Here is a 22,940-nt window from a genome sequence, read left to right as displayed (position 1 = left end):
TGGTATTAAATATACTAGCCTGTTTCTCATTAATGAAATAATTGTGGGATTTTGTTTTAACTCTCTTCTCTGTTAGCTGTTTATAACTTTACTATACCAAACTTGTGTTCATTTTGAATATTGGTGAATTTCATAAAATTATTCCCTTGCTACAGAATACATACTTCATAATACAGGGAGCTAATTTTGGAAGTGGATTCTTATTTTGAAATGAAGTGAGTTTTTTGACAGCCTAATAGGAATATATAGATAATGTCATCTATCCTTGATTTCTGATATTATAATATTTATTATTTTATCATCTTAAAGAAAATTAACTGACAAAGTGGTGTATCATACAAGTGGTGTATCTCTTAGAAAGAAAGGTTTATGCTAACTGTAAAGGCTTGAGATAGTTCCTCATTTTGCACATAGTTTCATTTATTTCATTTTCCATATCTGCACTAAAACACTTAAGAATCATTATGACACTGAAATGAACAATCAATTACAAGTGATACAAGCAGGTGTCTGCTAAGAATGATTAGTGTAATGATTATTCTTTTCCTGACTTCAGAACCAGTTGATATTTTGCAGGACATTTTTTACCATTGGCTTTATTATTGGTAAATAAAACTAAATTTTTTTACTATAGATTTGTAGTCATGAGAATTTTTAAACTCTCCTTTTCAAGCCCAAACCTTTAGTCAGGCCAAACCCAGAAAGCTTTGAATCAAATAAATAGTTTCTCTCTTTTATACTTTTTCTGTGATAAAAACATGGCACCTATCATCCTACTTCTCATTATACAGGGTACAAGACTGGAAGAGATTTTAGTAATCATGTAGTCTAAACCCTTCATTCTTTAGCAACGAAAATTAGTCTCAGAGTGGTGATACAAATGATTGAATGGTAGCAAAGCCCATTAACTTTTTGGTGGGCCAAGAACAGAACCCACTTTTTTCATGGCACAAACCTGCTTCTGTTCTTTTAGGAGCCACAAAAAAACTGACCATCTTAGCTTACTGATAGATGAAAAAATAGGTACATTTACCATGTCACTGAATTCTCAGAATATTCATATTTGATATTTACTATTGTTATCCAATTCTACAGGCAAGCAAATTGAGTCACAGAAGGGTTAAATAATGCACCCAAGTCTACACAGTTGATGGCATGGCTGCAAACCCATTAGTCTGACTCAGGAGACTGAGCTCTCAATCCACATCTAATACTGCTGATTTATTTGATCAAATAAGGAGGTAATTTTGAACAAAAATTATTGGTTTTAAATCAAATGAGAATTAGTTTTGTCTTATATTTTTCTATTTCTGGTTGTTACTGAAGAAGCATGAAAGAGTTGAAAGTAAGCTTTAAGTCCCCTCCTGATTTGGAAGTCCTAAGAAAGAATTAAGCTGAGATTTCATCCAGTTGGCTGGATAGAAAAAACCTAACTGTTCTACAATGTATCCCAGAGATGAGATTCAGCTGAAAATGCACAAATGTGGGCCAAAAAATAATGATAGAAAACAAATAAGAAAAAAGGAGACCCCCCAACACAAAAAAGCTTTGGAAATTGTGAGAAAAATGCAATCTTTATGGTGGTCTTTGACTTCGAGAGTCAGCTTCACTTTACCCCTTGAATTTAATGTGATCCTAGTAGGTAAATTTTACTGATATTTGCTTACAACTACCTAAAAGAGGACACTGCACGTTTCAGTGATTTTTAAAATTACACTGAGTGCTGGATTCTTATCAAAGAATATGTTAAAATATATTGGTGAATCTGAGATTAATAAATATATATATATTTTATATATATATATATTTATATATATATATATTAATAAATATATATATAAATATATTGGTGAATCTGAGCCTTAAGTTTCATTATGTTTGCTCAAGACATACAGTAAAACTTGCAACATTTTAATAAAGTGCTTAAGAAAAATCACTGAATTTTAGGTAAAAACAAGTGAATTCTGCCATTATTCCTGCCAAGAAATACCACTGTAGGCAAGTTAAGGTACATTAAAATAAAAGTATTTGAACAAGGGTCTCAAACTATAGACCAAATCAAATCTACCCACAAAGATGCTTAATTTGGACAACATAGGATTATTTTTTCTAAGATTTATTTGTCCTTAGGCAGACAACATTTCATTTGACTACATGCACTACCACTCCTAAGTACTCTATATTTTCTACCACTTATGGCTCCAAATAAGTTGTGGGTTTCCTATCTCCTGTTAAGGTTTGGGATCAGTTCAAAAAGATAGTGATAAGGTCACTGAAATTCTATGAAATGTGTAGAAGAAATCCACTGTTAATTAAGTATGACTACTACAATTAATGAGGTAGATAGAAAACTGGCTACAGTTCTTCTTCCTTTCCAGTAAACGTATCTTCCGCCAAGAAATGTCTTGGTGTCATCCCTCTGTGAGTAGGGTACACTTCTCTGCCTCCTGTGTTTGAGTTTAGTCATAGACTTGCTCTCCCAAATAGAGTGAGGCAGTATTGACAGTGTGCTATGTCTAAGCCTAGGCCTTGAGAAGCCTTGTGCATTTTTACTTTCTCTCATGTACCTCTATCATTACTATGATAACAGTTTAACTAGGCAAAATTATTCAAATACATTTATGTAAAAATTAGAAGTCTATATCTCAATATATGAAACAAGTGATATATACTTTTTAATTTATTATCACCTGAACATCCTAAATTTTCGTAACTTTGTGTTACTTGTGTAATGGCATAGCCCTTCTTAAAGGAGTTGATTCAATATTAGAGTATCTAAAGAACAGATCAAGCCTCCTCTTAAACTCTAAGTTGAATCTTAAATTACATTTCTAAACTTTCTTTTTTCCTGTCTTCAGAATCTCTTTCTTTGTAGCTATCTCTACTCTTGATCGTACTATTGTTCATGTTTGACTTGAACAGCTATGGAATCTTTGAGTTTTGGTTTTTCCTACAGCATGCATTGCTGAAATATAAAAAGCTAAAAAAAAATAAATCTGGATTTTTTAAATTAACCATTATAATTACTATAAAATTTTAATTCTCATTTTCTTTTTCTAAATGCACATATTCCACTTTTTCTTAAATTATCTGTATTATCCTTATAATAATTTCATTGTATATCTACAGGGAAGAGCCTTAGATCATAAGTTTTACAATAAACATTTGGCAGCTTTAATTATTATAATACTATCCACACTTCTTGTTGACAAATAGAATATTAAGGAATGAAGGTTGGCAGTCTACCTTTATTAATGACCTTGCAAATATGAATACTAATTTCATAATTCCATTTAGATTTCTAATAAGAGGCATTCAGTCAAAAGGTTTTAGCATTATCTGGCCCAACCACTGCAAAGAATCTTAAATTAAAATACAAGAGCAAATCAATCCTGAGTTCAGTAATTTTCTCATTGTTCTTCTCTGTTGTGAAATGTAATCAATGTCCAATCTTCTACAATAACACCAACTGTATGCCAATTCCACTCAGTGTTTTGCTAAATATAGAATTTTACTTTATTTTGATTAGATTTTTTTTGTAAAAATTTGTATCAGTTTTCCATCTTTTCTTTAAAAGTGTTTATATAGCATCAGATATGACTAGAATTTGGTGTTTTCCGTAGAAATTGACTTTTTTCCTCAAAGTTGAATTGATATTATAAATCAAATTATTTAATTTTACCAATGAAAAGTAATTATATACTCATTTTAGTTATATAACTATCACCAGTTAACCAACTGTATGATTTTCAAGTTATTAACATCTGCAATTCCAATGTCCAGTCATGAAAGGGGTTTAAATATAAACTTAAATATTCATCTATTTAAATATTCATTTATTCTCCCCTCATTCAACAGTCATTTTAGAGACTGTGTTTATGACAGACCCTGGAGATATAACAAGGAACAACATAGATATAGCATTTGCTTTACCCACTGACAGAAAAATTCAACCCTCAAACCCTTCCAGGTCATGTGGTTTTGTCCGAAATGTCCAGGGAGACATTAGGTTCATAGTTAATATAAATCCTACTTTTCTGCAAGATTCTAATTCCAACCCATCTACCTAACCCTATGTGCTACTACCAGCTAGGCTACCAAGGCAAGAGGCAATTATTATTATCAATATAGATACAACAATTATTATTATCAATATAGGTACAACACAATTATTGGATCTATAAAACATGATAGTATTTTTTATGTATTAATCTTGTAAACCGAAAGTATAAACACACCTTATGGGCTATTTGAATCCATTTCTAAGCATGGACATTTTGGACAGGACCAAATATCACGGATGTTATGGCATGGACCAAAAGTCTCAGTGGACATTTTAGACAGTTCCAAATGTCTGCTAACACCAAAAACAATTGTAAACAGTATAAATGGTAGGGATATAACAGGATGCTATGGCAGCATTGAGGAGGGGCAAGTGACTCACTGTCTAAAGTAGGTTTCCCGGGGAAAGGTGACATCGTTAATATACATCAATTCCACCTTTTCTCTCCTTCAATCTATACCTGTAGACTACAGTTGACAATGGAGGACTGTGCCTGAATTTGAAAGATACAATGTTTGATGTTAGCAGGAAAGCATTCTGACAGTTTTCTGAAAGGCAAAAGGATGATATTCAAAATGTTTATATATTGATCTAGTATTTATTGTAAGAATTAATCCTCAACAGATACTCACATATATAAACAAAATTTGTGCTCAATAATATTTGTTTTAAGAGCAAATGTTGGAATAAAACTCAACAATGAGGGATTAATAATAAATTGTCAGGATACACAAAATTAAAAATGCTATGCTCAGAAAACAGCAGAAATAATGCCAAAAAGCCAAAATAGAATAAGATAAAGTTTTCCTATGATGAATATGTATTATTCATAGAAAAATAAGAAATAAGAAAAATAATATAATTAATTCCTCTAAAAATCATTTACTTTTAAAAGACATGTACACCAATTGTATCAGACTATTCTGTATATTTGGAATCTATATTATCCTCCCTAATATTCTAATCTATTAAAATAATTTACAGTATCTCATTTAGTCTACTTCACAAGCTTGTGGGGGAAAAATGGCTATGTTGGTAGCTCTTAAGGTGGTAGAAATCTGTAAAATTGGGGGAGAAATGAATAGTAAACATTTATTGAGTATTTAATTCACTGGAAGATTTAAAGCTCAGTAATGTATATCCATTACCTTGCTTAATCCCTTGCCACAACATCAACTCTGTGAGCAAGGTGATATTAATCTTTTTATATTGACCAGGCTGAGGTTTAGAGGTATTAAGCAACTCTCCTAAGGTAAGGCAGTGCCTGTTACAGGGCTGCAATTTGAAATCAGGATGTGTGAATCTCCAGCCTGAACTGTTATAGACTACACATTATGATGATGCCCATCTCAACTATAAAGAAACTGAAGTTTTTAATCATGAAGAAACTGAGTGACCACATCCAATATATAATGTCATACATCTAATAAAGCTGCTGCTGATCTTCAAATCGAAGTGTCCTAGTAGTAAATCTCATGTTTTTCTCTCCCTGCATTATGTCTATATGCTTGGCATACAATGTCCTTTTAGTTATCAATAACAGATGGATTTTCAAAAATAAGTAAAGTGCAAGGGGAGAGTTTGAGAGAGACAGTGTTCCTGGTGGTTTTCCTATGAGCCTTACTAGCTCCATAACTTTAACAAATAAACATGCTCTATGGTTGATTTGGCCTGAGACTCTGAAAGCCTAATTCCATCTATTTTGGCTCAGCGAGAGTCCTTATCTGTTTTCTCCTTTAGACCCCTCGGCATCATCTCCAGGGCCACAAGGTGGTGCTATCTTGAGCTCTTGATCTTCACCCTTGGATTCTTAGGTCTATTGTCAGCAATCTCAAAAAATATATCTGGTCTGATTTATAACAAGTCGAAATAGATTTTAAAACAAATAAAAAGGCAATAAATCAGTATATTGTCTAGTTAATTAGAAATAAAACAACAGCAATAGTAACAATAACAAAGACATTACCTGTCAATTTCTCAATTGTCTTCTTATCTAGTTCACCTGGAAAACAAAGCTTTCACATAGAAAGATGACAATAATATTTTGTACCTATAAATAAAAATAATGAATTTCCTCTGCTTGTTGAAACTGGGCCATCCGCAACTGTATTATCACTGAGGTGGAAACCAATCATCACTCAGCCTACATTAATGTCATGATATTATGATTGTGATTCATTCAATGGCCTGCTGCAGACAGCAATTCTTATGAATAAGCCCCCTCATTCAGAATGCCACAAAATGTGCTCAGGCAACTGGCAGAGGCAAAATAAATATTGATCATTATCATCATTGTAGTTTTTATTGGCGTAATGTCCTCCTTATGAAGCATTTAAATGGCTCTGAATATTTTCCTCGAATTTGTATTAATTCAAATATAATTGAATTAATTATATTTGACTGGTGTTTATCATTGCCATGATATAAAGAATAGATTAAAAATATAAACACAATTTGTGTTTGGAGAGGAAGATAATGTCTAGCTTACTTAAAAAACAAACTGGTATTATAGTTCTTTAAAAAAACAACTTGGCAGGTATTTATAATGTTGCTGTATGCATTATGCTAGTAACAAATTACTCTCATTTTCTCATTCAAGCATATATGGTTTTTAGTCTCTTTGGTAACCAAGAGAATAGTTCCATGGACCCAATATTAGTCCATAGTTTGAATCAGAATAGCATTTATTTATAAATATTGTACAAACCAATTTTTTTTCTTCTGATTCTCCTTTCTTTTACTAATTCTAAATTTTGAAATTTAGTTAAACTTCAAAATATTTTTTAACTTGGATAAAATATTATAAATGTAGCTTATTCTATATTAATGCCATGCTATTAATTCTATATCTAGTCTCTGTTCTGGGATCTGCTAATCTGCATCATTAAGTTCTCTTTCTCTATTGGGTCATTCTCATCATCATACACACAGGCTCCAGCGTTTCCATCATAAAACAAACCTCTGGCATCCTCCTCCCAAATGCCAGTTCCCTATTCATAGAGAATTTCTGAATTAATTTCTTTACCTTCTATTCTCTTTTTCATATTTACTAATCTCTCTTCTTTCTTCACTATATCATTGTTCCAGTGGTTATCAATAGCCCTTAAGGTTAGCAATTAAAGTAAATATTTCATTATAAGTGTTGGACATGGCCTCTCAGCAGCTGTTGCCATCGGGGCTAATGGCACACTTCCTTCCTTGTCTCTTATGAAAATACGTTCTCTTGGTTTTCCTCCTCTCTTTTTAGCAGCTCCTTCTCCATCTCTTTGGCTAATATGTTTTCTGAAAATATTTCTTAAATTACTTAGCTCTGTTTCATTAGTTTGTTTCCTGAGGTTTTATAATATTCTTTCATTTGGAACACATTACACAGTTTCCTTATTTTGCTTGACTCTGTTTCTATGCAGTAGATAAAATGACCACCTTTCTCAGTCTTGAAAAATGGCCTCATGCAGGAGATGAAACTTATCATTCAACCCTGCCTCAGATCTTCTTGCCTCAAACCTTTGTGCTTATCCAAGCAGCTTGTTACATTTTTAATAACTCTTAATAGTTGAAGTATGCTAAGACCTGTCAGTGCTTCAAGGAGGAAGATCTCAGCACCTAGATTCAAACTGATTGGTAGCCACAGGCTCAGGTAGCAGCTTTTATAAATATGCAAATCTATACAGTCCTGCAGGACTGCAAGTGTAAGCTCCACTGGCCATCAGGGCCAGGGAATCTGGAGATGTCCTATGGGTGGCAGCCACAAAAACCACCAGGATATCAGACATAAAAATGTGTTTAAAAGTTCCCCTCCAGGAGATACTAGGGCTCTGAAACGTGACCACGGGCAAGGAGGTAGGTAGTGTCTACCCTCCTGGGTCTCTGGAAAGGGTCTCTATAGTCAGCCGTTAATTAGAAGCCCATCTCTTCAGGCTGCAGCTATGATGATAAGCTAATAGGCCACTTTGATAGAAAGACTGAGCTCCTGGGTCTATACCCTCTTGTTGTGCCTTGTGGGTTGTAGCCATTTAAGAACTCTTTCTCTGTTGGTTACAGTCCTATGAGACCCATGAGAATAAGCCCTGTTGGACACCAGGCAATGTGGAGGTGTCCTCTGGTGACAGCTGCAAACATTGGGGGGCCAGACAGGAATGTAAACTCCTTTCTGCAGATGCCAGTGAGCTTGAGTGAGTCGGAAGGAGGGTACAAAGATGGTGCCCACCAGCTTCTGCACTTACGTAGGTCTTAGATGTGTGCCAAACCAGTAGCCTATCCTCAGGCTGAAGCTCCTGGTCAAGTAAATAGGACTCTTTCACAGAAAGACTAATTGTGTTTCAGTCCTCTGTAACACAAGAACTGTCTCTCTCTCTCTCTAATTGTTACAGTTTCGTGGGACCCAGGATTGCAAGCACGCCCTGTCCTCCAGAGCCAGGTAATCAAGGGGTGTCATCTGGATGGCAACCACAAAATCCAGGGTACCAGATGCATGTGAAAGCTCCCTTCTAGGAGATCCTGGAACTTTGGAGCTCGGCAGAGAGAGAGCACAAAGACGGCACCCACCTGGGAAAAGAAAAGAGGAAAGAGATGGTGCTCCCAGCTAGAGCAAGGCAGAGGTAGAGCACAAAGGTGGTGCCTGCCAACCAGCAGGCTCCTAGGCGTGCTAAATTCGATGCCTGCTTTTCAGGCTGACACTTTGAAATAAGCAAATGAGCTTCATTCGCTTCAAAACTGGGGTCCTCTGCACTAGCTGCCTCTGCACTGAGCCCTGGGAGGGTAAGTCCACATGTGAGCCCTTCCATAGCCATCTCTCAGTTTTTGCAGTCTTTTGGGTCTTGTGAACATCAGCCCCATTGGTTTTCAAAGCTAGTTGTTTGGGGAGCTGGTCTTTTAGATACAGATCTTAAAGGTTGGGGTTCAAATCCTTCACTTCTCAGGGAGGAGCTCTGGGTTTTGAGTTCTCTCGTGGTTGTGAGTTGCTGTGGTGGAATTGGAGTTTATGGTGAGATTATGTCCCAACCTTTCCTACCTGCTACAACGTACACCTTCACTTTTTCACCTGATGCATAGACATTGCTTAGACTGTTTTTAGGATTTTTTTCAAAGGAGGTTGTTCCATATGTAGCTGCATTTGGTGCGTCTTTGGGAGGAGGTGAGCCCAGGATTTTCTTACATCATCATTTTAAATCAGAACTCCCCAAATATATCTTAATTTTTGCACTATCCTCAGGACTCTGACATAGATCTCCTCTAGTCTTCTGTATTCCATCTTTTCTCATGGCTTTAAATACCATCTAAAGAGGTTTCTTACTCCTCAATCTATATTTTCACCTCTGACCTCTTCCTTGAGTTTCAGACTTAATTACCCACCTGCTTAATTGATAAGTCTTCCTGGGTATCCAACAAACATCACAAACTTATTTTTTGCCAAAATGAACTATTGCATCTACAATCTCTCCCCAAATTCTTTTTCTCATTTCAGTAAATAACATTACCATTTACTGAATTTCTCAAGCCAAAATAATCCCTATGAATTCCTTTAGAAAGAATGAAATTTATCTGCAAAATAAATTTCAGATTTGTCCACTCTTTCTATTTCATTGCTACCACTCTAGTCTAAGCCATCCCCATCTCTCACCTAAGATATTCAGTCATGACCTTCTCCCCAACTCATTTTTCATGCAGCAACTACAGCGAGCATTTTAATAACCAAATTCAGAACATTCCATTTCACAACTTAAATCTCTTTGATGTTTTTTTAATATCCTTAGAATAAAACAAAAAGTGCCAACAAGGCACTTCAAAATCTGCCTTTTCCTATGCACTTTGTACCACCATTTCCCCTGATATCCACTAATATAAACTTCCTGTCTGTAACTTAAGCACACCAAGGATTTTTCTGCCAGGGAGTCTGCTGGCAGAAAAACACTCATCCCATGGCAACTTGTCCTCTTGTCTCAGCTCACAAGTGAACTTTTATAGAGAATTTCCCTAACTGCAATACATAAAATACTCCATCTGCAAAACTCCCGACTCACTCAATTATTCTCTAACACGTTATTCTGTTTATCTCCTCCATGTCAATTATTCTGCTTTGTAATTATCTTGCTTGTGTTTACTTATCGATCTTCTACACAGAAGGTTCATGTTATGAATTCCACCAATATAAGCACGTTGTTGTTTTTAACCATTTTTTCTCACCACCTAGAAGAATGCTTGTAAGATAATATGTTCACTAAATATTCATCGAATGAACCATAAAGCTATCATCTCAAATTTTACTTAACCCTAATATGTCCATCCACAAGGATTAAATGAGAATTTATTATATGTGGCAGGTGGTGAGAAACTAACATCAAACAGCTTCTAGAACAAAGGTCAGCATACTACAGCCCAAAAGCCAATTCCTGCCTCCTGCCTGTTTTTATAAATAAAGTTTTATTGCTTATTCATTTACATATTGCCCTTGGCTGCTTATGTGCCACAAAGTCAGAATTGAGTAGTTGCAACAGAAACTGTTTGTCCTGGCTTGGGAAACCTAAAATATTTGCTACCTGGTCCTTTATAGAAAAAGTTTATTGACTTCTGCTCTAGAAAATTACAATGTTGTGATTGCTTCAATAGAAATCCTCTCTAGTGGGGTTTTCAAAACTTATAATCAAACAAAGAATTTTAATGAGAGCCTAATACATCTTATACAAGATCAAGATCAGTGTCTGTTCTCTGTCTTTATCTTTCCGTGTTTATAGTCCTGAATCTCCAGACAGAAGATCCTGGTTTTAGTTGAGACATATCTATTAACATTTTGATATTCAGCAAGTCATGAATAATTATAGTTTAAGTTTTATCATCTGTGAGATGAGAACAATAATATTGGCTTTGACTAATAGACTGAATTCTTCTGAGGAAAGAGTGCAGTGTCTCATACCTGTGCCCAAGTTTTACATTTGACTTCATATTTCTGATTGCTCCTTAAGTAATAGTGTTCTTCTACCTTTCGCTTCTTTCTGTTTCACTTCTTGGGAAGTTGAGAGGTTATAAACTTGAAATGTGGAATGAGACTGTCTGGATTTAAATTCTAACTCTAATATATGAGTTCTTTTTAATTTTTATTGAAATATAATTAACATGTAATATTGAATAAGTTTAAGGTGTACAAAGTATTGATGCAATACACTTATATTGCAATATGATTGCTATTGTAGCATTCATCAGCTAATAACTCTATCACATAATTATCATTTCTTCTAGTGGTGGGAATAGTTAAGATTTAGGCTCTAAGCAAGTTTAATGTTTATAATCCTGTTTCATTGTCTGTAATCACTGTACTGTGTTTTAGATCTCCAGGACTTATTTATTTAAGTACTGCAGACATTGATAAATTAGTTAACCTCTTCAAGTCTCAGATCCTTATTATTAAAATGAAAAAAAAAAAAAGAGCTAATGTTCATTTTGAGATCACTGTGAGCCAGGTAGTGCTTTAAGCCTTTTAGATACATTCATTCATTTAATACTCTCACCAACAAAATGAAGTCAGGGTTATTCTAATCATCATCTCAATTTACGTATAATAAAATTGAGGCACTGAGAAGGTAACTTATCTAAGATTACTGGTCTAGTATGTAGAATAGCTGAGATGTGAACCCCATTCTCTCGTTATAGCATAAAATTCTTGGTAGGATTAAGTGAAGACAATGATAAAAAGTTCTTGACAGTTCCTGCATTAGAAAGCATTTTACAGATGATAGTTTTTAGTATTATTTATACAATTGTCTAAAGGTTTCTATTTTGAGGGGAGAAATTCCCAACCCTATTCTTCTTAATAACTTTATTTCCAGATCAATTAAATCAAAATAAATATACTTAGCTTATCCATTTGCATGATGCCTTTTAAATAGCAGCAAAAACTCACCTTTCATTTGTGTGTGTGTGTGTGTATGTGCGATGTCACGCTCTCTAGTAAAAAACTCTAACATCCAGATAATCCAAGTTTTTGCTAGCCCCTATATTTCTAGCCTGAATAATCATGACAAAGTAAAAAACTTCTTTCTAATTTCAACCTTGAGTCTATCTGTCCCTGAGATGTCTATAACACATAATAGACCAGGAATTGAAATCTGGAAAGAATAAAATGAAGTGAGGTGTTCTAAAAATTGCATTTTTCAACTTAATGTTTTTTTTTTAAAAATGAGTAAATGTTAACCAACAAATTTACCATTATGGTAAACCATGACCAGGCCTCCTTCACTGAATTCTCAAATAAGCCCAGTGATACTTTGGGAACAAGAACACGGAAGTACCTAGGTTATATAATGATTAATGATGACACAACAAAATTATCTTCATAATGTAATAACATGGAAGAGACAAAACAATTTGGAAAATTGTTTTTGGCCTTGACAAATTCTGGTTTTAATTTCATTATTTGGCTTCAAATTTGAAAACCCTATTATGCAAGCAGAGGGATGGCACAGGCTTTACTGTGGAGAAAATCAAGGCTACAGATGCAAAAGAGAAAAATATGTATTTTAAAAAGTTTTCCCAAGTATAACTCTGTACTTTTTGAAAGAACATATTTTAGATTCCATGGAATGGTATTTTAAAAGCTGTGTATAATACATGGTACATTGTAGAAAAATATTCATCTTCTCAAGCCTGTTTCCCCCCACAAAATAGTACCTATATGAGCCTCTTAAAAAATGGAAAATGATGTCTCAGGTTTGTAGCACTAACCCATCCATGGTTAGTGCTGTGGCTCTTGAATTCCTCAGAAGAAAGCTTGTGATTACACATATAATGGAATGGTAGTGGAGGAAGTTCTTTAAATTGAAAGATACGATCTGAAATATATAATGAAAATATTGTGTGAGCACAGGGCCAGAGGCTAGCATGAGCAATGTGTACCCAATGGAATTTGAGATTTACTATCAAAAGAAGAGGTTTAATGACAAAGGATGATGGGAGATACTGTTGAATGAGTACCGTGAGATCTCAAAGCATAATGCTTTGAATGCAGAGTTAAGAATTTGGGGGTAGGTGGAGAGCTGTTAAGGATTTCTTGCTTAACCCCTTACTACAATGAAGACTGCACCATAACACTTTTTTAACACTTGTCAGTGCGTGATACCCACTTTGTCCAAAGACATAGTTGCAATCAGAGCATACAATTTTGTTTTCTTTAAGCCAAGAGGGGAGTTTCAATACCATAGCATTATTAATACAGGTCAGTGGTTTCCAGGAGTTTTGGTTTTAGGACACTTTTATACTTGTCTTAGTCTGCTTAGTATGTCATAACAAAGTACCCTACACTGGGTGGTTTAAACAACAAAAATTTATTTTCTCATACTGTGGTCGGGTACCAGCATGGTCAAGTTCTAATGAAGGCTTTCTTTGTGGCTTATAGATGGCTGCCCTCTCCATGTGTTCTCTCTTGGTCTTTCCTTGGTGTGCGTGTGGTGGGGAGGAGGGGAGACAATGAGAGAGAGCAAGAGCAAGAGAGAGAGAGAGAGGTCTCCCTCGCCTTTTACTTCTAAGGCCACCAATCCTATCAGATCAGGACCCCACCCTTAGGACCTTATTTAACCTTAATTACTTCCTAAAAACCTTATCTCCAAAGACAGTCACATTGAGGGTTAGGCTTCAACATATGAATTATGGGGGAACACAGTTCAGTCCATAACAGTGCTTTCAGAATTGTTGAGGATCCCCAAGAGCTTTTGTTTATTTGGGTTATATTCATTTACTATGTTAGAAATTAAAACTAAGGAATTTTAAAAACAGAATACATAGTGTGTATTTTATTTGCTGTCTAGAAGACACCACTTTATACTGATAGAAAAATAGAATGACTAAGGCAAATAGAACTTTAATATTATAATGAAAATAGATTTGACCTCGCAGATACACTGAAAGGATCTTGGGGGTTTCCCAGGGTACCCAAAAAACTTTGAGAACCACTCACATAAAAGAAAGTTGAACATCCTAGATATTTTTTAAATGAGCAATTCTCCCAAAAAGAAGCCATTATATAATTTTATGTTTTGAAAGGTATCTCAGAGTCTAAAGATCTTTTTTGTTCCAAGGTTAGGATAATGCACAGAACTTACAAGGCCAGGCCTCTGTCCCCCATCATTACATCACCATTTTCACACATAAATCCAAAGGCAGTTATAAGCTTTCATTCTTATCTTTATGACATCTTACTCTTCTCTTAGAAGAAATCAACTTCAGGGCTATGCTCAGGGGCCAGACAAAAGATAGGCAGATATTGATTTTACCAGGAATGGCAGAATACTTATGTCCTCACTGTCTCTCTTTACATCAGACTCTTGTCATTCTTACAGCACTCTACACACACACACACACACACACACCCATCTTGATCTTCAAATGTAGTAAAGTATTCATTGAAATTATTTTAATATGAAAAGACCACTATCATATTATATTCTGAATTCTTAAAAACACACTGGTTTTTAATACCTCATTTCTTCTAGTACTGGCTGTGATTTTTCTTATTAAATGTCATTGAATGTTTTGCCACCAAAGATTGGGCCTTATCTTTTTATAATTGTGTGTAATTTCCAGCATTTCTTCCAATATCAGCAATTGAAATACTTGGGGCAGAGCTTTATTCTAGAAAATTATTGTCTTCTTAGAAAGATATTAATATTTTAAATAATTATAAAAAATCACTGCAAAGTTAGTACCCAGCCACTGAAAAATGTCTTTCAGCAATCTGATATGCAGGAAAAATATATATTCCTTTTGCATATCAGAATTTTAATATTATGTTGACTTTTACAGACCTAATAAAAAATAAAGTTTATATTTTGACAACTTGAGTCAAAATTAATGTAAACAAAATGCTTGAAGTGAAGGTGCTTTAATAAATAAATAGCAGGACTCAGGTTGGGAAAGACACTAATTCTCAATATAAAAGAACTCCAAATATGTACTTTTGAATATTTCTATTCCCTTGTTTAAGCAGATGTTAAGATAAATGGTTTGGCTCCCCCAATCTACTTTATGATCACATCTTTAAGAAATAATTACTTCTGTGTACTCAATATTTGAATAACATCAAGAAGAATTTACCACCCTAAGAAAGGCATTAAAAATGGAAATTATAGATACTCAGTAATAAAATGACAAACTTTTTTTTTGAAACTAGAATTTCCTGGATAATGTATGTCTTATTGAAGAAGTTAGAAAATATAACTGCTGTATCAGAGAGTGACCAAGTTAGCAATGGCGTAACAAAAGTCTTCTATTTTTTAAAGTTTTGAGTATGGTTAATAGTATGTATGTCAATTTAAGTTATTCTTTAACAACAATATCAACAGCAAAATGCTGCGTTAATAAAATAGGTAACCACTAAAATCTTTATGGTTAGACAGTATAAAGCAATAATATAATCGGTATCAATTATCTTTATTTTTCTCAATCCAATCTTACTTTTTGTATTTATCTAATTACTCAAGGAAAACAACTCTTTCCCCCAACCCCCTTTCTAAAATTTGCTCTGGGTGGCAGAGAATAAAAAGATATAAGAATGAATGAACAGCTCACTGATTCTTCTGGCTCACTTAAGAATATTTAAAAGTCTTAAAAATCTAAATCACCTAGATTCCTTCCACCTTGAGAGACTAATTAATTTCTTGTATTGTGTTATATTCCATTGGGCAATGTTCTATACCCTAAAATACCATTCTAAAACATTATAATTTTAAGGCAAGAATGAGGAAAATAAACACAGTCATTTGCCCAATGGTTACACAAGGATATCGAGTTAGGAGAAATCTGATATATCAATAGGAGAAGGCAGTTCTGAATGCTAAATCAAATTACACCTTTTCCTGTTGGGATTTCAACATCTGCCTCTGTGTAGATTGATTAGAATAAAGCAGGCCATCAGAGGCCCTTTGTCTGTGTTTGACTGGGTGAAACAGCTGACAAGTGGCCATCAGATTACCCACAGAGGGGCAGCTGCGAGATAGGAGTTTGACAGCTGACTTCATTATAATTCCTACACTGCAGACTGAAATGGATTTGTCCTTTAATTGAGCTGGGCCAGCAAACTGCCTAGAGAGGAAATGGGAAAAAAAAAAAAGTGGTTGGATACTGATAACAGAAAAGGTAGCATGTAAATCCCACTGTAGCACTGAACAGATAGTATCAGGACAACTCTGGAAAGAAATGTTTTGGTATGTTGGGCATTTCAGTCACTTTAATTGAAATTGCCATAACTTGGTCATTGGAATGTCTTCAAAAGTTTTTTTCATTAATCAGGGACTTTTTTTCCCCCCTTACCAGGCAATTTTCAAAATATTTTCATATCACCTTCTTTCGCACATGCTTTTGAATTATATGTAGAAAGAGAAGTTTCTTTAAAAAGTGAATGAGCAATTACATATACAAAAAAAGGTTTACTACAGTTAATAGGATTCTAGAGGGGTTCTGATAGGAAAAATTTTGCGGATAGCCAAATTATATAGTTAACTATGATTTAGTATGTGTAGATATAGTCAGGAACATAAAGTAGTATAAAGTCAAATATTCCTAAGTGAAATCTTACAGTCTGAAATATCAAAGGCAATTGGACTTAACGAAACACATAAGTCAAAATAATCCACTATTTTATATTAAAACAAAGACAATTTAAAACTGCATACATTTTGAAAGTGTTGTAAATTTTCATTATGGGAAATAACTTTGTAATAGGCTTTGGCATTTAAATATGTGTGCTTCTGTAATTTGTCTTCATTTGCTTCTGATAGATTTTTCTCTGTTCACAATAAGTATGAAATAATTACTAAAATATTCACACTGGTCATAAATAAAATAATGCATATTGTTCAATGTGAATCTTTCCATTTACTTTATTATCATTTTATTTTAAATATTGACACTTTTATTATTTACAGTTATAGAATTAATTGAATAAATTAACCAACGATAGGTATTATAGTCATGATTTTTTTTGTTATTGTTAATATCTTGAGCTGCTTTTCCCACAAAATTTTTGTAAGTTAATTACAAGAAGAAAACTCTTTACGTTTATTATCATGGTTCGCTCTTCCTGTCTATTGAATGCAAAATTAGACATGTAAAATAGTTAAATAACAAGCAATCAAAAGAAAATCTAGATAAATGACAAATTGAAATTATTTTTAGAATAATAGAATTTTATGCACTCAAGTAATTAGTGAAAATTAACTCAAATAACTCATTTCTTTTTGGTGGCAAAAATCAATATATATGTGGGGCAACATCCTAGGACTCATAACACATTAGAAATTTTCTGAACAGAGGAATTTAAAGTCTGGTTTATTGAGGCCAGTGGTTGAATGTTACTGTCAGACTCTTTACAGAATGTCAATACTTAACTCATGAAGTTAAGTATTTAACATTTATAGTGGATGAGAGTCCAGTCTCTGAACTAAACTGCCTAACAGCAAATTTTAACTATATTATTTACTATTCATGTATTCTTGGACAAGTCACTTTTAAAAAAATCTCTTTATGCCTCAGTTTGCTCATTTGTAAAATTAGGAGGCTAATGTTACCTACCTTTATAATATTACAGATTTTCTCTGTGGGTATATGTGTGTATAACTAATACATGTAAAATCTTTAAACATATATAAAGTAAGCCTAATACTAAAGGAAATGTTAACTATAATTTACCTTCTCCTCCCACAATTACCCCTATTTTCTTTTTTGCACCATAATCTCATAGAACATAAGTAAATGAATAATACAAAAATAAATTCTTTTATGAAAATAGCACCCAATAATAAAATTTATAAAATTATCTACATGTATTTCTTAAGCAAACAAGCATTCCAGAAATAAAATTTCCAAGTTAGAGGAATAAATTCTGAAATCAGTTTCTGATTTATTCTTTTTGAGATTTTGCTTCATTAGTTATACCCTTTTCTTGAAATGGTTTCTAGATGACTAACACATTCACCTTTAGAGGAAAACAACAACAACTACAACAACAACAACAAAACAGAACAAAACAGAAAAAGTTAGAGGGAGAAAAGATACTAAAATCAGACAAGCTGATAAAGTTATATCTCTTATGCAACCATGGCAAATGTATTGCAGAAAAGAAGGCCTGGATCTATTTTACACCCTTATTTGAATTTTTGCCATTGAGTTCAGACACCATCTTGTTTCCTGCCATCTGGCATCTGGGTTTCTTACTTCAATTAAACATTAACTACTTTTAAACAATCTTATTTTTTTTCCTAACTTCGCCAGATTTTTTAACTAAGTACGACTTGCCGATATAAGAGACACATGGGATGAGCACTGTTTTGTAAAATAGTGGTGATTAGACCCATTTAACCTCAAGAACTGATTTAACTCAATCTTTTCTTCTTTTTCCCTGAAACAGAGTGCAGCAACCTCCTAAAAGACATCCCATAATAAGTCACAAAAAGTAATATCATATTCTCTCAATATCATAATTTACATGCAACAAAATTTAGCACACACATATGATAAGGTACGTCTTCCTTCAAACTGAAAGCAACGATGACATTTTTTAGAAAGTAAATGTTAAAATTTATAAAGTAAAAAAACACAAGTCTTAATATTTCCATCTCTGAATTTGTTTAGTGTCTGTGATTTGGAAAAGAGCTTCTTTTATCTGGTCAGGCTTGTTTTCCCAGGTCGAATGTCAGCTTTGGATATGAGGATCTTTTTCTCATTCTGGATTCAGGCATTCAAAGTTATGAATGGGCAAAAACACACAAAGTTTTGAGCTGAAGTTTTAACTTCACTTGAAGGAAGTTTGTGATCCAGAGACTCCCTTTCATAGTTGCTTCTAAAGGTGAGGTTTGGCTTTGGGATGGAATGTCTGTAGGAATAGCCCACCTCGATCTTTAGAGAGTTTACATTTTAAACTTCATAAATATCTACAGGACTGATATAGCAACAACGATACTAGTATAGAAAAAGAATCTGGCTGAGGATTAATTCAGCTTTTTTTTAAAATTTAGGAACTGTCAATCAAAGACTTGAGATGAGGAGATGAGGGGTAAAGAAGTAAGAAAGAAATAGAAGATGCAGGTACACTCAATACAAATTTATATAGTTAACGAAATATTGAGACCTTCTTGGTCTGAAAGAAAAGAGGGATTGAAAGACTAAAAAGTCCAAATTTAAAAAGCTATTTTTACCCAAAAATGTCAGAACCTGTTTCAACGTTAGGAGATTTAAAGTTTATCTCATTCTATTGGATTTCTCCTTTATCTTTGATATAGAGATATCGTTATTTCATTTCTAATATAACAATTTGAAGCTGTAATTTCCCTCAGTACTGATTAAACTGTATCTCACACATTTTGATATGCTGAATCGTTATCATCATTCATTTTGAAATATTGTTTAATTTCACTTATGATTTTTTTCTTTGATCCTTGAGTTATTTAGAAGTATTTTGTTTAATTTGAAAATATTTGTGGTTCTCTTAGGTATTTTATGATTTTCGATTTTAAATTATACTTCTTGTGGCCAGAGAATATACCTACATGATTTAATTCTTTTAAATTTATTGGAATTTGTTTTATTTCTCTGTATATTGTATGTGTTGGTTAATATAACATATGCTCATGAAAAGAATATGTTTTCCTCAGTTGTTGGATACAGTGTTCTATAAGTATCAATTTGGTCAAGGTAGTTGACACTGTTATTGAAACAATCTGTTTACTGATTCTTTTTGTTTAGATGTTCTATTAATTGCTGTTAAAATCCCTAACTGTAAGTGAAAAATTATCTCTTTAATTCTGTTTATTTCTGCCACGTATTCCTTATAAATTGAGCATTCTATCATTATGAAATATCACTGTTTACCTCTGGTAATACTTTTTCTCTTAAAGACTAGTAGTGTGATATTAACATAGTCACTCCAGCCTTCTTAGGCATGTTGTAAGCATGGCATACTTTTTTCCCATCCATTTGCTTTCATCTTATTTATGTCTTTATATTTAATGGGAAACTCTTATAGATAACAGATAGTTAAATCATATACTTTTTAAAAATCCATTCTAATAATCACTGACTTTTAATTGGAGTTGTTAGATCATTAATATTTAATGTAATTATTGACATAGTTGTGATTTAGCTCTTTTATTTGTTATCTGTTTTTTGTTATTCTATTTCTATTTATTCTTTTCTGCATTCTTTTAGATTATTCAAGTATCAGAATTTTATTTTAATATATCTATTGGCTTTTTTAGCTTGGCCTTTTACATTGCTTTTAGTGGTTACTCTAAGAATTATAATATATATGTATAGATTAATTTTTTAATCTACTTACTGTTAATATTATACCATTTTATATAAAACATGTAAAGCCTGCAGCCATCTCTTATGTTATAGTTGTCATATATATTACATATACATGAAATTATGGGGCCCACAGGACAATGTGGTATTGTTTGCTATAAACAGTTCTGAATAATTTTCTTTAGAATTTCTTAGAGTGCTGGTCTGCTGGAAATGAATTATCTTAGTTTTCTTCTTTATTTAAAAATAGTTTTATTTCACATTTACTCTTAAAGGATAATTCTTCTAACTATAGAATTTAGTTTTTACTTTAATTACTTTCTCACATAGATTTTTCAGATGAAAAATTTATATTATTTCAAATCGTTGTTTCTTTGTGGGTAGTGTGTTTTCTTCATCTGCTTTCAAGATTTTTTTCTATCTTTAGCAGTTGTTTTGTCTATAATGTTCTTAGGCATGATTTTCTTCATATTTATCCTGCTTGATGTTTGCAAAACTTCAAGAATCTTTAAATTTGTATATTTCATCAAATTGTAAAAACGTTGAAAATTATTTTTTCAAATATACTGTTTGTCTGATTCTCTCTCTCATCTTCTTTTGGGGCTCTAATTACGTGTATGTTAGAACTTTTGATATAGTTCCACATATTCTTGAGGTCTATGTTTTTGTTTTTTAATTTTTCTTTCATGTTCCCAGACTTTCTCTCATCCATATTGTTTGTTAAGAGCTTTTTTTAATTTCAAAAATTGTATTTTTAATCTATATAATGCCTATTCGTTTCTTGCCATAATTTCTATTTTATATCTATTGATTGTGAGTATACTTTTTCTTACATACTTGAATAGTGTTATAATTGCTATTAAAAATACTTGTTTACTATGTTTACTAATTATAACATATGATTTCTCTCATAAGTGTCTTTCTATTCAAAATGAGTCAAATATTATTGGTTCTCCATATGCAGAATAATTTTAGATTGTGTTTTGAGCATTATTATACTGTGGAGGATGAGGACTCTGTTTTACTCATTCAAAAACATTTTAAATTTTGTTGTTTTGGTTGTTTTAAGAGGCACCTAACTTGTTGGAATTAAATTCCAAATTTTACATTTCAAATTTCAGTTTAGGTTAGCCTGTTTATCCTTTTCAGAAGTATGTGTGTTTCAAGAGTAAAACTGAATTGGGCAGAGTTGATACACAAAATTTTGGATTTTCTTCCTCTAGTTCTCACCTTTATTAGACCCTTCTCACTTTTAAGCAGCTATTAGTTGCCTCAGATTCTGTTATCTGGTTGTTTGAGGCACAGATATCTTAGGGTTTTTATTAAAATTTTAGCTGCATAAAGTTTTTATCAGTTTATACTGAAATTCATTTCTTAAAAGTAGAAGTTATAAAGTTCAAGAATAAGATAAATCAATTGACAATAGAGAAGGGTGCTGAATTTTTGATTTCCTGGACTACGAATGTCTGCTAAATGTTAAAACACTCTGGGTATGTATTTCTATTACACTTTGATATATAAACACTGAACTTCATATTCAAAACTGATCAATTGGAGAGGTTTTAATGGAAGCTTTAGTAGGAAGACACATAGCCAAGCTATCTAATGACTTAATTCTCTGGGTTTTATTTTACATAAATCGAGTTAGTAGGAAAATGACAAAGCTCAATGTTGGTTAGAGTTGAAGACAACCGATTTTCATTTACCATCAAAGAAAGTATAAATTGGTATAACTTTTGTGGTGGGAAATTAGGCATTACAAAGCTAATGTCATAAAAACTATCAATTCCATTAGATATAGTAATTCTGCCTCTACAAACAAGCATTTTCTTGCTTAACCCAGGGAAATAATTAAAAATATGATGAGGTATTAGATACATAAATGAATGTCAATTAGGGCACAGGGCCAGTTGTAGCAGAGGAGACTATATCTGCTCCACTAACATTCCTCTACTATGACTTTTGTAGAAATCAAGAAGATCATTTGATAGACCAGATATACATGGTATGAGGAAGCAGGCAGGGTTGGAATGTATTAAAAACCTCCGTGCCCCATCTCATAGCTCCGTTCTCAGCTACGGGGTATTTTTTGTTTTTGTTTTTGTTTTGAAAAACATAGGTTTAGTCAGTTGTTATTTAAAAAATGATGGGAAAAAATGTCAACACTACTGGGTACAAAATGGAAATTATTTCCATAATTTCTTGTGCAAGATTTTGAGTGTTTTCAAGGTTATGAGCAGTATATTATTTGTATGTGTTCAAACTTGTTAGGAAATCATTTTAGCAAATTATTTCACTAAAAATGTCAAATACAACGATTCATAAAATCAGAAAACTTACATAATGATCTATTGAATAACTAACAATTTTACTCCTGGAGAATAAAATTGAAAAGCGAGTATCAAAGATTACATACTAACTTCTGATATAGCTTATGCTTTCCTTTAGCTCTGCTGAGCTGAGTGGTTTTACAACTTCAGGGTCATCTTTCAGATCGTATTCTATGTAAATTCTCTGCTTAGAATTGTGCAGTGAGATAAGCCGTCTAACATCTGTTTTGAAGAAAGAATTTTTAGCTGTTAGTTTATTTCAT

This window comes from Pteropus medius, unplaced genomic scaffold, assembly GCF_902729225.1.
Source record: "Pteropus medius unplaced genomic scaffold, Ma_sr-lr_union100, whole genome shotgun sequence".
Taxonomy (NCBI): domain Eukaryota; kingdom Metazoa; phylum Chordata; class Mammalia; order Chiroptera; family Pteropodidae; genus Pteropus; species Pteropus medius.
The sequence above is the reverse complement of the archived record's forward strand: the minus strand, read 5'-3'. Positions refer to the sequence as shown.